Source organism: Leptonychotes weddellii, chromosome 9 (assembly GCF_054177405.1).
Source record: "Leptonychotes weddellii isolate Sample4059 chromosome 9, ASM5417740v2, whole genome shotgun sequence".
NCBI lineage: Eukaryota > Metazoa > Chordata > Mammalia > Carnivora > Phocidae > Leptonychotes > Leptonychotes weddellii.
In genome coordinates this window covers 22350268-22360902 of record NC_138377.1, presented here as the reverse complement: position 1 = coordinate 22360902, position 10635 = coordinate 22350268, and the positions used below count along the sequence as shown (strand labels likewise).

Sequence of the window (10635 nt, the reverse complement as noted above, 5' to 3'; positions counted from 1 at the left end):
AGAGCTCTGAGCATCCATAGGGCCACAACTGCTCCTATCTCTCTCTCTCTTTTTTTTCCTGTTGCTCCTCTTTTTATGATGGGCATCAAGTAAGGGGACTCCTGCCCACCTCCCACAGGAGACAGCAGCTGGTGTGAGCCGCTGGGGAGCCGAGATTAGGGAGGGATTAGTGAGTGTGGTTTGGAGGGGCTCTGGGGTCTTGCCGCCAGCTCAGGAGTCTGAGGCCCAAAGATAGGAAATTGTAGAAGGAGCAGACAAGACCTCGTGTGGGAAGAAGGGACAGATAAGGGAATAGGGACAGTTGGCAAGCTGCTGCTTGGACCATGAAAAGTTCATGTATTGTTGCTAATTTTTTAAGTGTAATTATAAAACTGAAATATTCGTATAAAAATATGGACAATATTGAAATATACAGATAAAAAATGAGAAGTTCTCCCTCTCCTCCCATTTCCTTTCTAATTCTGCTTCCTACTATTGTCGTTTTGGTATATATCCTTTCAGACCATTTTCTATATATACATGTTTCCATACATATTGTTTTTATTGTGTTTTTAAAAAACTTGGGTTATACTCTACATACTGCTTTGCAGCTTGTCTTTTAACGGTCCACCACGGGCATGCTCTGTGCCTTTTCATAAGTCAGAGCTACTTTATTTCTTTTGACATCTGCATAGAATTTCATGGCCCTTAACTATTATGGGAATGCTGCCTAGCGGCAGCACACTTCTTCAAGTATTTCTGTAGGATACAGTCCTAAAAGTGGAATGGTTAGTTCCGAAAGGATGTGCATTCCTAAATGGGTCAGACTGTATACAACTGTCCCCCCCAAAGCATGGCCGTCCCACCAGAGCATCCTCTTCCTCCTAACCTCATCGGCACTAGACCTTGCTAACCCTTTAGATTGCATTTCCCAAGGTGGATGGGGCATGTGACCAGAGCTTAAGCACGATGCAGTTCGGTGGGGGCCCCCACAGTCTCCAGGTTCCTGTTTTCCAGCTGAGATAAAGCGGGGGGGAAGGGCAGTGATTTCTGGCACAGAAATTCTGGTGACGTGGGAAGGGCTGCAGTGACAAGAGGGCACCGAGGGATTTTTCCCGCGCCCCCGCATTGCCCCGGGGCCCCGCAGCCGCACCCGGGAGCCGGCAGGGCGGGGTTAGTGAGGCGGGTGAGGCTCTAACTGGCCCCGCCGACCCCCCTCCCCGCCCCACGGCTCAGGCTCACCCGCCCCCGCGCTCGCTAGCTTGGGCGGGGGATTGGTTCTGAGCAGGTGACTGAAGCCCTTTGGGTGATGGAGCTGATCTTCGTCAGCTGCTGGGGTAAGGACGAAACGACCTGATGCTTGTAAAGTTTAGAACAGTAAGAAATGTCCGCGTGGAATGAGCTTTCAGCTGGTGGATCGTTGCCGGCTGCCCGCACACACGCTCCGGCTCCATTCCCTGGGGTAACCGCTGTGGGCTTTTGGGTGCATCTCCTTCCAGACTTTTTGGAACATGGAGACACACAACTTGTGTGTGCATGTGGGTGCGTGTGACAGTTAAAAATATTCCCGTGTGCCTACTCTATCATTTAGGAGTTTTTTTTTTTTTTCTTTAAAAAAGATTTTTTTTAAAGCAACTTTATTTTTTGAACAGGCATGATATGCACATGGTATAAAATTTAAAAAGGAAAAAAGGGTATACAGTGAAAAATAAGCATCCTTCTCAGTTTCCTAGCTAGACAGGTCCCCAGTGTTATCAATTTCTTGAGTATCCTTCAAGAGATATTTCAAGCACTTGCATAAACATGTAAGTTTATGCATTATTTTTCCTCACACAAATGGTAGCGCACTTTACATAATCTTCTGCACTTCTTTTTTTTCATTTAATGATCTATCTTGGGTATATCTTTTCATATCACCACACATAGAGTTATTTTTTGAAAAAATTTTGGCTGCATAGCATTTCATGGTTAGAAGTACCATTACTTCTGTAATTCTTTTTTTTAAAGGAAATTTAGATTTTCTAATATATTGCTTATAAATGAAGCTATAACAAATATCCTTCTCCTTATAAAGAGTCTTCTTTGTGAAGTGAAAGGAAACCTAGCTAAAATTGACTTAAACCAACAAGCAAAACGGAGTTTGAAGGTTCAGTCACTGCACAAGTCCAGATATCATGCTGACTTCAATTAAGGATTGACGTAGCCACTCAGCGTCCTCACAGACCTGGTTGTCTGTCTGTTTTCTGTCTTTTGATGTGTGGCCTTTCTCTTGAGGCTTCACACAGTGTTTGCTCCCCTGCCCCCTACACCAGCTCTAGGGTCTTCCCACATGGCACGAAAAGGCTGCCATGATTCTAGGCCTCTGCCCTCACAGCACCACTCCATCCAAGGCAAGGGTGAATATGTCCTCTGTTGCTTCTAGAGGGGAGGAAGGAAATGACTTGTCCCAGGAAGCTCAGTAAACCACAGTATCTTCTTCACTGTCCTGTCACTTGCCTTTTTCATTTTAATATTATATCGGGGACATTGTTCCAAGTCAGTGTACATACACATCTAATTCATTCTTTTTATAATGACTTCATGTACTTAGTTGTACAGAGTCAGCATGGCTTCTTTTCTCACTTTCTCTTTGATGGACATTGTGGTGTTTCCATTAAAAACAAAACCTGGGGCGCCTGGCTGGCTCAGTCGGTGGAGCATGTAGACTCTTGATCTTCAGGGTTGTAAGTTCGAGCCTCATGTTGGGTGTAGAGATTACTTAAAAATAAAATCTGAAAAAAAGAAAAAACAGCTTTTCCTCCCTCGCCGCTTGAAGCTTGGCCGCCATCATGAACAACACAGTAACTATCCAGACCAGGAAGTTCATGACCAACCGACTACTTCTGCGGAAACAAACACTCATTGCTGTTCTTCACTTTGGAAAGGGAGCAGTACCTAAGACAGGAATTTGGGAAAAACGAGCCAAAATGTACAAGACCACACCAGATGTCATTTTTGTATCTGGATTCAGAACCCATTTTGGTGGTGTTGAGACAACTGGCTTTGGCACGATTTATGATTCCTTGAATTATGCAAACAAAAATGAACCCAAACATAGACTTGCAAGACATGGCCTGCATGCGAAGAAAAAGACCTCAAGGAAACAGTGAAAGGAACGCAAGAACAGAATGATGGAAGTCAAGGGGTCTGCAAAAGCCACTGCTGGGGCTGGGAACAAGCAAGCTGGAGACTGGACACCAGAAGGAGTCAAGATTCTGCAGCAACTTTATCTGTGGTAATTGTGTAGATTTTTCGTGAGAGGATTAATAAACTTAGAACAACAAACAAACAAATAAATAAAATAAAAATAAAACAACCTATAAATAGTGTAGGAATGAATATCTGTGCTAGTTGGGATACAGTTCAGTTGCTTTAATAAAGACCCACAGTAACAGGTGCTTAATGAAACAAGATAGAAGTGATCTCTCTGGTTGTTCGTAGGTGTGTAAGCAGTATAAGGATGACCAGGTGGCTCTGCTCTGGCAGGAAGGCAGATCCCTTTTGTCTTCTGTCTTTGCCTAGAGGGTTGAAGATGACTCAGCACCATATCCTCTGGGTCCAGATCCCAGCTATTGGATGGTGGGGGCGGGGCGGACGGGACAGAAGACCCCTTACGTCTTAAGTACATACCCCAGAAGCTGCGCATCACTTTTGCTGACACCCACTGGCCAGAACGTGGTCACGTGGCTACCCCTGGCTGTGCGAGAGCCTGGGAAATAGAATCTCTACACCGGGTAGGTGTGTGCCCCATGAAAAGTTGGGGGTTCTGTTGTTAAAAGAAGAGGGAGAGAAACATCTAGTATGGGATAATTAGCCGTCTCTGGTACAGCATCCTCAAACATTGATCTGTAAAGAGCCCTGTATTTTTGTAGGGTGGAATTCTTTTGGATACCCTCCAAGATGCTTCTAGCAGCCTATGCTCCCCCTGATAGCCCTTGGACAGTTGCTTTCCCACACACTGTATCCCTGCTACAGCGGGCACAGGCCCAGCTCATGCTTCCCTGGCCCTGCCGGCCACCCCTACCGCGGGGGCCTGGGGCTCTGCCTCTTCGGTGGCTAGTCACTAGCTCCGTGGCCTGGGCTGTCCTCAGACTCATTATCTGCAAATTGTAGGATTTTTTTTAAATTAAGGTATTGAAAAAATAAATAGATAAAAAATAAATTAAGATATTGAACTCTAATCTAGGTCCTACAGAACCTCAGCTTCTCTTCCAGCTTAAGAGTTAGTTCCGGGGCGCCTGGGTGGCTCAGTCATTAAGCGTCTGCCTTCGGCTCAGGTCATGATCCCAGGGTCCTGGGATCGAGTCCCGCATCGGGCTCCCTGCTCTGCAGGGAACCTGCTTCTCCTCTGCCTCTGCCTCTCTCTCTGGCCCTCTGTCTCTCATGAATAAATAAATAAAATCTTTAAAAAAAAAAGAGTTAGTTCCATGATTGAGGGTAGCGTGGCCACGGGAGGGGCAGCTTTGGCAGCACGTGGCATCTAGTAAGAGGGCGGTGATGGTCCCACCCTGCGTGCCCGCAGAACACACGCAGGTGGGCAGGGTTCGGATCTGGACATGTCTCTAAGGGCCAACAGACTGGAGCGTGGTCAGGGGAGAGGCACTGAGGCAGAAATGGGCGCACGAAGAGAGGAAGAAGAATGGAAAGAAATGGGAGCATTTAATCTGGGGAGAGGAGACTGAGGGAGATGAGGAGGCAGGACGCACCCCCTGGCCAGACTCTTGAATAGGAGTGGGGGCGCTGGTCATGTTGCATGTTGCCTCCAGGAGGAGCGGCAGAACAGTGAGTAAAATTTATAGGGCTGCAGGTTGGGGCACAAAATAAGAAATAATCTTTCTCTCCTTTACATTTTCTTTTTAAAAATCATGCATGTACTCTTTAATCCCCATCCCCTATTTCACCCATCCCTCCACCCGCCTCCCCCTAATAACCATCGGTCTGTTCTCTATAGTTAAGAGTCTGTTTCTTGGTTTGTCTCTGTCTTTTTTTTCCTTTGCCCATTTGTTTCTTAAATTCCACATATGAGTAAAATCCTATGGTATTTGTCTTTCTCTGACTTATTTTACTTAGTATAATACTCTCTAGCTTCATCCAAGTTGTTGCAAATGGCAAGATTTCATTCTTTTTCATGGCTGAGTAATATTCCATCACACACACACACACACACACACACACACACACACACGTATATATTCTTTAACCATTTGTCAGTTGATGAACACTTGGGCTGCTTCCCTAATTTGGCTATTTTAAGTAATGCTGTGGTAAACATCAGGGTGCATGTATCCCTTTGAAATAGTGTTGTATTCTCTGGGTAAATACCCAGTAGTGTGATTGCTGGATGGTAGGGTAGTTCTACTTTCAGCTTTTTGAGGAACCCCCATACTGTTTTCCAGAGTGGCTGCCCAGTTTGCATTCCCACCAACAGTACACAGGGGTTCCCCTTTCTCCGCATCCTCACCAACACCTGTTGTTTCCTGAGTGGTTAATTTTAGCCATTCTGACAGATGTGAGGTGATGTCTTATTGTAGTTTTGATCTGCATCTCCCTGAAGATGAATGATGTTGAGCATCTTTTCATGTGTCCACTGCCCATAAGAGATGATCTCTTAAGAAATGGAAAGACATTTAAATAATACTTGACTGAAAGGGGAAGAGGCTAGTTAGGGCCTAGAGGCCCGTTGTGAGCTGGCCTGGCCTCAGGCTGCTCTTCTCTATGCCTGTTACTCCCTAGCCTCACCACCAGACTGTTCTTTGTCACTGTCCCTTGGCCACCACCGAACCTGCTCCCACCACGGCTCTTGAATGTCCTCCTTCTGCTCTGTCTCTCGGAAGCTCTCCTGGCCTCGCCGTACCTGGCCTCTCGCAGCATGCCACACCGTTGACCGTATCCTTCTTGAAGCATCGGATTCCCTCTCCTGCAGCTTCTTCTCTGGTTCTTCTCTGCCAGAGCTTCTCTACTGCAAGCCTTCCTGCCTTCTTACTGCACACCTCACCTCACCTTCTATTAGCTCTGCGTGTAGGTGGCCACTAGTCTTGAACACCACCCCAGGCCCCTGGTCGGGGGCCTAGAGCACTGTAAGCAGTGGCCTGCTGTCCCACAGACACCTGGAATTCAACCTGTCCCAGAAAGACTTTGTCCTCTCTGCCCTGTACCTCTTGTACCTCCAACCTCATCCTCCTGCAGGGAACAGAGAACCACCATTCGGAAAGACACCACTGACTGACCTCTCCGTGGCCAGTCTTGCCCTCCAACTCCATTCTGTGCATGATGTTGCTCTGGTTTAAGGCCCTTCAGTGGTGCCCCATCACCACACGACAGAGTCTGAATGGTTTAGCAGGCTGGTAAGGTCCTTTTAGAGCCGGTTCCTTCTACCTTTGCAACCCTAGCTCCTTGGGCCACCCCCTCCCCTTCCCTGTGGGCTCCAGCCAGCCTCCCCCGAGAGGGCACCACTCACAGGCCTGAGAAGGCTCTTCCCGTCTTCCTTCTCCTGGCAAACAGCCAACTCTGGGTCAGCCTTCAGGCTTCGGTACTGGCTTCTGTCCCCCTGGAGCCCTCCCCGGCTGCCCAGGCTGCCTTCGCTGTCTCTCACCATGCGCCTTTCTAGCACAGATATCTAGCTGCAGAGGCTTGGTCTACTGTTTTTAATTGCTTGATTGCACCTCTGTATCACCCAGGCTTCTAGAACTGTGTGTGCAGGAACCTCGCTCATGTTGTTATCACTGCATGCTTGAAGCCTGGAACAGAGTACGTTGCATAAATATTTGTTGACTACCATTGAGTCAAGACCTGACTAATTGGGTGCCTCCCAGGGCTTCAGCAATGGCCCTCACCTTGAGGACGGGCCAGGGCTCTGAGCTCCAGGGTAAGGAGCTGACAGAGAAGTGAGAGTGGCTGGAAAGTGAAAGTGAAGCTGACTGGGGAGGAGAGAGCCCCAGAGGGCCCAGTCTGGGGAGGAGGGGCCCGGCCAAGGGTTCATTCAACCCAGTCTAGCAAGGGAGTCAGGCTAGGCTGGTGCAGGGTTGGGATGGGAGGGGGTGCTGTGGGCGGGGAGGTGAGCAGACTGAAAAGACAGAAAATGCGTTTTGTAATTAGTCATTGCCCCCTGGGGTGAGGCTGGGAGTTTTCACCTGGAGGTGGGTAGACCAGATTTGCAAAATGACAAACAGGGGCTAACCACCAGCTCAGGCCCCCACCAGCTTCCGCCCCCGTGGCAGAAGTTGAGCTTTCTAGTTTTTTGTCTGTCTCTCCTCACTACATTCAGGATTATACCAAACAGTGGAACTGGAAGGGGAAGGCATCAGAGGAAAGACTTATCCAGGGACCAGTCCTGCCTTTCCTGACTTCCCAGGCTGACCTCTGCCTTCCCGCCTGTTCTTACGACAGAGACTGGGGACATGGTGGCCCTTGCCACTTGGAAAGCTCAGCCGGTGACCCTGCATCCGAAGATCTTGACTAACTTTGCCCTGTGGAGGTTCTTGGGAAACATGCAAACATTCCGGGGATGGGGAATCTGGGGAAAAGCCACCATCTCTGCTTCCCATTAAAGAAAGTGGTAAAGGGACTGGAATACATTTAGGTGTAAGGGCAATGGTCATGCTGTGCTCAGGAAAGTGGAGTTGTTCCCCCAGATAATCCTGGGGGTACTGGGATCAAGTGTTAGGACCAGAAGCCCTGCCTCACACACACACAAAGGGCGCATTTTGGTCTTCTCTCCTTTGTTTTTTAGGGCAGTGGCTTTCGTGTGTGTGTGTGTGGGGGGGTGGGCTTAGAGGAGGGGAGGGGCAGAGGGAAAGAGAAACTTTTTTTTTTTAGATTTATTTATTTATTTGAGAGAGAGAGAGACAGAGACTGAGGGAGGGGCAAAGGGAGAGAGAATCCAAGGAAACCTGGGGCTCAATCCTACAACCCTGAGATCATCACCTGAGCTGAAACCAAGAGTCGGACACTCATCGGACTGCACCACCCAGGCGCCCCTAGAGAGAGAGAATCTTTTTTTTTTTTTTAAGATTTTATTTATTTATTTGACAGAGAGATAGCGAGAGCAGGAACACAAGCAGGGGGAGTGGGAGAGTGAGAAGCAGGCTTCCTGCCGAGCAGGGAGCCCGATGCGGGGCTCGATCCCAGGACCCTGAGATCATGACCTGAGCCGAAGGCAGACGCTTAACGACTGAGCCACCCAGGCACCCGAGAGAGAGAATCTTAAGCAGGCTCCATACCCAGTGCGGAGCCCAACGTGGGGCTCAATCTCACAACCCTGAGATCATGACCTGAGCCGAAATCAGGAGTCAGACGCTTAACCGACTGAGCCTCCCAGGTGCCCTAAGAACAGTGGCTTTCAAATGTTTAAAACCATGACCCACAAGTAAGAAATGCATTTCTCATCTTTTCTCAACCCATTACTCTGATGAGCGTTTACATACATATCCTGAAACAAAGGTTTTATGCAACTAGATGTTCCTTTTTATATATGTAATCTATGCTTACGTTTTTCCCATTCTATTCTATCTCTTTTTTAGAAAATTCTGGGCGCAGTCCACTAAATTGATGTCTTGACCCACTAACGGGTCTCAACCCACACAATCAAAGAACGCTGCTCTAGAGGGAGGAGTCGGTTCTTCACTCTCCTGGGTCTTCAACTCTTGACAGCTGGAATTTGGCCCCAGTTTTCCTGATGAGTTACTTCCCTCCATGTTCTTACGAATACAGCCTGTACCAGACCTATAGTCCCCAAGTCACCACCATCATCAGGTTACCAGATCTGTTCCGCTCAGCCTTCCTCTGATGCCCCCAGACCCTGTTCCTGGCAGACTGAGATAAGCTTAAGCTCCCAGGAGACCCACCAGGTTCTTATCTGTGGGCTGCTTTCCGCTGAAGAATACTGCAAGAATAAAATACTTAAACCATAAGGGGTTAATCAAATCACACACCAGAAAGCCCAGAGGTAGGTGGCTCCAGAGCTGGATAATTAAGTGATCACATGGCCTTCCGTTTATTTCCCCGTTGCCATCCACCAGCCTTTGGAAATGCCTTTCTCTACCTTGCTCTCAGTGTGACAGTGTTAAGGGGCTTTTGCGGGTAGCAGGAGAAGGGAAGGGTGGGGCCCCGGGTTGCTGCTGGCTGGGTAAGTGAGTGAGTCACTGAGTGGCTGGGCCCCTTCAGCCCCATGTAAGGACAGCCTGCAGCCGCCCACTGCCCGCCTGGACTATGTCTGGACAGAAATGGGCATGTCTGCTTTGCAAGGGGCCCCACCTCATGCTCGGATAACCCTGTGAATCAGGAAGGCCAGAGATGCTTATCGTCCCTTTTCCCTCCACGAGTCACAGGCCCCCAAAGCAGAAATGACTCCTGCCTTCACCTACAGATCCAGGTCAGAGCTCAGCAGAGAACCCAACATTCTGTCTCCACCTCGGTGCTAGATCCCCTGGAGCAGGAATAAAAGAAGGTGTCTGGTACTCCCTTATACTTTGGACTTTTTCTAAGTCCTCTCTCTTGTGGGCAGGTTTTCCCAGGGAGAGCTGGAGGCGGGGGCCGGGGGGTGGGGGCGTGGTACTGGTGGGTCTCCGCTGCCATCTAGGGCTTCGGTAGCATCCGATAGCATAGACCTCACCATGATCCAGGGTTACTAGCACCTGGGACAGTGTGTGAGCTGTGAAGAAACCTGAGAGCCACCTCCATTTTATAGATGTGGACTCTCAGGCCCAGAGAGGGGGTAGTGATTTGCCCAAGGCCTCACAGCTAGTTAGCAGCAGAAGCATGAACTGGGGTCTCCTGCCCTCCAAGCCCCTCCTCTCCCTGCTCCCACCTGCCTGGCTCCCTGGTTTGCTTTCTAGTCCAAGCCTAGGCAGCGACTTTAAAGTACGGGGCTGCCCGATCCATGCTCCCAAGCTGGTTTGCGTCTCTTGCTCGAGATAGCAAAAGGATGGAATGAGAATCCACACTGCAGGCCTTGAGACAAGAAATACTAACCCTTCTGAATACAGTTCTACTTTCAATGAAGGGGAACAGGGCTTGGCAGGCTCTGGGAAGGATTTGCTCCAGGAGCTGGCGCTGGGGAGGGTGTGGTGCCAATCTGCGTGGGAGCTCTGCCCGTGGGCAGGGAGGGAGGGACCACCGGGGTGTGTGCTGGGGCATACGTGTGTGTGCAGGAAGAGGGTGGGCGGTGTAGACATCCAGGGAGCACTGGACTGCAAGTTGGAATGCCAGGGTTCTCACTGACGCATGTTGGTCCTGTGACCTTGGAACTTGACCTCCCAAAGCTTCAGTTGTCCCAGCTGCAAAATGGGGATGCTAAGAAACTCCTTGCCAGGGTTGTTAAGAAGATCCAAACAGGTGGATATGAGTGGGCTCCCAGGCACGCAGCACGAGGCTGTTCTGGGGTTGGGGCTAGAGGAGCTGTCCTGCTCCCCTTGGGCACTCGCCGGGGCTGGGGGTGTATTTGGTCTGGGGCAGGGCAGGGCAGGGCCCAGCCGCTCCAAGCCCCTCTCCTGTGACTTCCTTCCTGGCTTCCTTGGCTGCCCAAGGCAGCACTAAATCAGGTCACCACTTGTCTCTCCTTGCAGTGGCTGTCATGCAGGTTGCTCCTGCCCAGCTCCCAATCCAGGTCACTGGCTCCCA

The 10635-nt window shown here is 49.5% G+C and overlaps 1 pseudogene; it reads left to right on the top strand.

The window, feature by feature from the left end:
* Positions 1-2218: 2218 nt before the first annotated feature.
* On the top strand, positions 2219-3279 carry LOC145723245 (small ribosomal subunit protein eS24 pseudogene; annotated as a pseudogene).
* The last annotated feature ends 7356 nt before the right edge of the window (positions 3280-10635 follow it).